The following is a 6,000-nucleotide window of genomic DNA, read 5'->3' on the forward strand; positions in this document are numbered from 1 at the left end:
AACTAACTGTTCAAAACTGTCCGAAAGGACTACAAAAATGGAGCTTTCTGATATTTTAACAGGAACCGTGCTCTGCTACTAAATATAAACAAGTAAGCTGTGTGAAACTAAACAAACAGGAAGTAAAATAAAACTTTTTTGTTGTTGTTGATCCAAAAATCTATGGCTTATACCACCGCCTACTCCATCTTCAAGTGGATGTAGCATTTGTAACCGGAAGCGCTACAATCCATATTCATGAGTGCGAAGCAGACACAACTTTTGCAAATATTTGAACTGTACATGACTGCATTGGTTATTCATCAGTTATGGTGTTTTCCTTTTTTCCAAAACAACATTTTCTCTGTCCATTTTGAAGGTGTCGTTGGTAGGACTTCAACAATTAGCTTGCTAATTGTTTTGATTTTACAGCTCACGACTTCTGGTCGCTTCTGTCGCACGTTTCTCACTAGCTTTGTTTCAAGCTTGCAGCTGTTGGTTTGATCGTTTGTTTTTTTGGTAACTGAAAAAGCTCTCAAATGATACCTCCCACTACCTGCTCAGCACCAATGTAATGCAGGCAAACTTAGTAACTATTTAGCAATGCAATTGAACAAAGCCCTGGCATTTGGTCAAGGTGGCACAACGTGATCACTTAACAAATAAATAAATAAATAAATAAATAATTGTGTGTCGGTCCACCAGGAAAATGCCCGATATGCCAGATTACCAGTCCAGCCCTGCAACTGACAGTTGGAGTAGAGTACAGAGCTAAACTGAGAGTGAATGCTGAACTCACACGTCAGATGTGCACAAACACGACTCCAAGTGTATGCTAACGTTGCTCATTATCTGCTGCATGTGTAAAGAAAAAACTGCTTGTTAACAAATTTGCTCTACTAACTTTTGAGATGACAACAAGTCAGCGCTGTGTTTACACTTGTTGCTGCTGTCTCAGAGTGGCCACTGTTTCAGTTAATGCACGATGAATCTCAATCAACCTAACCAAGCCCGAGTGAAAGTAAAAGCAAAACATAGCCCATGAAGCTCTCTACTTGCTGTTCTTGAATTAATCTGAAGGCCACGTGAAGTTTCGAGGTGTGCGGAATTTGACTCTGCAGAAAGTTGGCGACCTCTGCGCACCATTTGCCTCATCATCCACTGACCCCACTCTGTGATTTTATGTAGTTTTTGTACTTCCAAATTGCTTTCACTTTGTTATCCTTTGTTATCCACTTTGTTATCCCACTAACAGTTGACTGTGCAATACTTAGTAACAAGGAAATTTCACGACTGCACTTTTTGCACAGGTGGCATCCTATCATGGTACCATGGTGAGCTCCTGAGAGCAACCCATGCTTTCACAAAATGTGAAAGTATGATTGTAGAAGGAGTCTGCATGCCTAGCTGCTTGATTTTATACATCTGAAGTCAATGATTTTGATAGGTGACTAAATATTTTTGGCAATATTTTTTTTCTCCGATGAGAGCTAAAACGTCTTCAAGCAACTTAAAGAAGTCCAGACGCTTTTCTTTCCAAGCTCCTTAAACACAGTGTATCATGGCTGACGTAGGCAAGGAGCAGGGACAGTTTGCTGGTCCCCTACAAGGCTAACACAGAGACCGGAACCACACACCTACAGCCAATTTATAAATCACTCAATAACCTAAAATACATGTCTTTGAACCTGAAGATGAAGCGAGGACTCTGCACAGATTCAGGGAGAGTAAAAAGGTCCTACTACCTACTGTTTTAAGCCTACACTTCTAACCACTGCACCCCTGCGCCACCCAACCTTTACATTATCATTCCATATTTTTAAGTAAAGGACCTTATTTATGGCAAACCATATATTTCAAAGGAACAAGCCTTTTTCCTTCTCTTGAAAATTGAAGTGTTTTCTTCTGTGCACTCCTGAATACATGCGTAAGTGTGTGGGATTTATTCAGGTAAAGTGGTGAGTCATGCGGAAAAAAAGTATAGTTGAAAATTGGAATGTATGCAACAAAAGTATGTGTGCAGAAATTCGGAAAATGGACACTGTTCTAAAAGTTTCTCCGATCACTCCTAAATTTGTCAAATTATCATATGATTTTCAGCCAAACCTGGCAACGCTGCCCATGGCTCTCCATCTCTCTGTACCCCAACCTTTTCTCTTTTTTTTGGGAGGACTGACAAATGATGTGCTCAGAGTGAGTGGAAAGGAAACGGAGAGAGGAAGGGAAAGCGCTTGGCAGAGAAACGTCCAAGCGAATCGGGCAAGAGAAAATGCAGAGAATAAGTGATTGAACCGGTGTGGTAGAGCGAGTGGGTGAAGGAGCGAGCGAGAGAAAGGGAGAGAGAGGAAAGAGAGGAAGAGGAAGAAGAGGAGGAGGTGGAAGAGGTGGAGGATATATTTAGAGCTGCACCTAATCAACTTCTCCGTCAGTTTGTGTCTGTGGGGGTGAAAGAGAGAGTGAGGAAAGAAAAGTGCGCACACACACACACGCACGCACACACACACACACACTAGGGTTCAACACTGAAAATCAATATGCAGCCCACTCGCTCACTGAAAGCAGCGGCCAGAGAGAGAGAAAGAGAAAGTGAAAGGCAGAACAGGAAAATGACCGGATGAGGAAGCAACAGCTGAGACAGCACAAGTGGAGGACAACTGCTTTAGTTTTATCACTGCACATAATTCATGCACAACAGATACATCAAGCTTTTCTGTTGTGCGGCACTCAGGTACCACGTGTACGTTAATTCGAATTACTGGCTGGTAATTTCTCTTGCTTAAATTGGCGTTGAAGTAATCCCTTCCTGTTGAAATATAAGACTTCAATAATCTCAAGCTGTTTTCACACCATTTTTCACACTTTGTTCATAGCTACCTCTTCAAACACACAACAAACAGCACAAAGTGTCAGACCAGTTTGACACCATATATGACATAAACATAAACAGAATGCAATCATTTGTAGCATTTTTAGTTAAAATCTACACCTTAAATTGTTTGCAAAGACAAAATAGAACATCCGGAAACAAACAGTTTAAATATAAAGTGAAGTGAAAAAGAAGGTTTTCACAGGACTCTGCAGTGCTGTGAACTCTGAGTAGACCCCATGATTCAGTAACTTTCGTATTAAGTATCTTAAGATCCAGTAACTTGAAGTAATTGTTTTCTGTGTGACTTTATCAGTCTGTCACATCATTGTGGAGGAATTTTGGGCCACTCTTCTGTACAACATTACTTCAGTTCACTGAGGTTTGCATGCATTTGTTTCTGCACAGCTCTCCCAAGGCCCAGTATTTCAATTGGGTTGAGGTCTGGACTTTGACCGAGCCATTGCCGCACCTTAATTTTTTTCTTTTTCTGTTCTTGGGATTATTGTCCTAAACTGATTTGGACCAAGCTTTAGCTGTCACACATATAGGGTCACATTTATGCTGGAACTCTAGAGCACTTTGGTATACATAGGAGTTCATGGTCAACTCAATGAGCAAAAGGTGTCCCGATCCTGTGACTGCAAAACAAGCCCAAATCATCACCCATCCACCACTGTGCTTGATAGTTAGTGTTCAGTTTGCAGTATTATGTCCAAACACCTGCACTTTGGTCTCGTCTTCCAAAGAACATTGCTTCTGATGTTTTATGGTTTGTTCAGATGCAAGTTTGTAGACTTAAGCTGTTCATTTAGAAAGAAGAGGCTTTCTTCTGGAAGCCCTTTTAAACAAGCCACACTTGTTCAGCCTTTGTCCAATTGTGCTGTAAGGAACTTTTAATGCACAGACTGAGGCCTGCAGTGTGTGAGATGGAGGTTTTGAGTGTTTTTGCCATTTCTCTGAGCATTGTAAGGTCTGATCTTGGAGTGAATTGGCTGATTGTGGCAATGTGTTAACTCACCTGAATGTCGAAGTCCAGCAAACTGGCAAAACTTCTGCTGTTATAGATGTGCTCACACTTGCTCATGATGGATTAATCAAGTGCATCAACTGACTTCTACTTACCCTCTTAAATCCTATGGAAGCAGTGAGGTTTTACTTAGTTATTTTGAATCAGATGCAAGCAAGACATAAAAAAGTCTGGGATAGACATTTTCCACAGTATTTCAGCACTTATACATTTTAGCAGAATCTCTAAGTATTTGGCCCCTGAGGAAAGCAATTGCTATTTTCGCCTTCTTGTTGTCGGGTTGCAATTCAGGACCTGTTTTTGTCTTTTTTTTTTGCCATAATATGAAAAATATTTGCAGTGGATGAATCAGAATACAGGCAAAATAAGCAAGGCCTTTCCTGAAAAGCCTGCTGCTTGACTGGCACCATATGTTTCACCACAACCTGAATTTATGGTTCAGCCTTCATGTAAACGCAAGTTATCTCGCTCTGTTTACTAATCCCCATAACCTTGCAGATGTTAGCTTTGTGTTACCTTAGCAAGCTAGACGATTCGTTACCTTTTTTAGCCTCAAGGACCCTGAGTTATTTGAGTATTTATGATGATTCAGACAGCAGAGCTTGACATCAACCTCTTAACATTCATTGGGTGTTTTGGGAGACAGCTAGGGTTTGGGTTTGTTTAACAGGTTGACAGAGAATTCTCAGTTGTTAGGAGCATCAAATAAATAAATAAATAAAAACCTCCAAATTACTTCAAATAGAAAAAGTATAATAGCAATATGCCTATTTACCGTGTATGTAAAACAAAGCAAAACCCTAACTGGGTATAGCTGGTGTTGAATTAGCCCAAGAAAGAGGCAGCATTTCTAGAGCTTATCATGCTTTTCCTTTGTGTAGTACAATTTTAAATTGCATTTCTGGATATAGCATTAAACTGTGTTCCCTGACAATAGTTCTCAGAATTAAACCCATGGAATAATTTCTAGTATCATCTACTTATTCATCACGACTCCTTTGAATTTCTGGCATCTTGTAGTAGAAAATTCCAAAATCTTTGGCAATTTTATGTTGAGAAATGCTACGCCTTCATTTTACAAGACAGCAACCTCTGCCTTCACAGATGGTGCTTCCTTTGGCTGGGAGTGACAATAACCAACAACCACATAGCTGCGAGCCACAAATCACAACTCTGAAATGCAAGCTACAACCATGTTCTAGGTGTCTTCTTATTGTCTCAAACAGATGCTTTGCTGGCAAGTGATGAAGTCTACCACTGCTCTCAAGCTTGCATACTATGGCTGCTAGCATACTTCTACTCAGTCTACCCCCGATGGTTTCAATGCCAGTCAAAGGCATACAGTAATCTAGCCATTTACATCACTGAGGGTGTTTTTTATTTGTCTTCCCTTTTCTATAAAATTGCTGCTCACCTCCAGGTTTTATCTAAAGACCATCTACATAAATCCTTATGTGTGCATGTGCACGTGCTAAGATATTGATAGCTCAGACTTAAGGTCGATACTGTGTAGGCAATAATGAAGCCGGGATGTAGGAATGATGGCAACAAGAGCATTTAACAAGAGGAGGAGAAGGAGGGTTAGAGCTCATATACAGTAGCCCCACCCCCACCCACCTCCCCGCCCAACATCTCTCATTAGCTCATGATCGATCCCCTCTCTGTGTAACCCACACAGAGAGAAAACGCAATTAGAGCCTTGACCAAATGATTGTGTGAACTGCTGATCGATAGGCAATCACCACCTGAGAGGGGCAGGAGGCCGGCTATGGAGGGGAGAGAAGGGGCCAAAGGGTGAACGGGTGAGTTTGGGGTGAAGAAGTGAGAATGAGGGAATGGAAAAAGTGAAGGGCTTGTGTAGAAAAACAATCACGGCTAATAACAGGGGATGTGAAGGCCATTCTGTGAAGAGGGTCACATCACCTTAAAATATCATAAAAAATTAAAGCAGTAAAGGTCACTTTGAAGGTTTTGTCCGAGAGGAAGGAGACAGAGACAGCTGTACATGTCTGAAGCTGGAGAATGAACCCATATTTTAGCGATACCACACCACACACTTACATAAACCAGATGATCTTATTAGGCTTTTTCTTTGCTATCAATACTACTTTTTTGAAACGTATTA

Source organism: Mchenga conophoros, linkage group LG17, assembly GCF_057382185.1.
Source record: "Mchenga conophoros isolate Kocher_MC1m ecotype Shallow Benthic linkage group LG17, M_conophoros_male_GT1.1, whole genome shotgun sequence".
Classification (NCBI taxonomy): Eukaryota; Metazoa; Chordata; class Actinopteri; order Cichliformes; family Cichlidae; genus Mchenga; species Mchenga conophoros.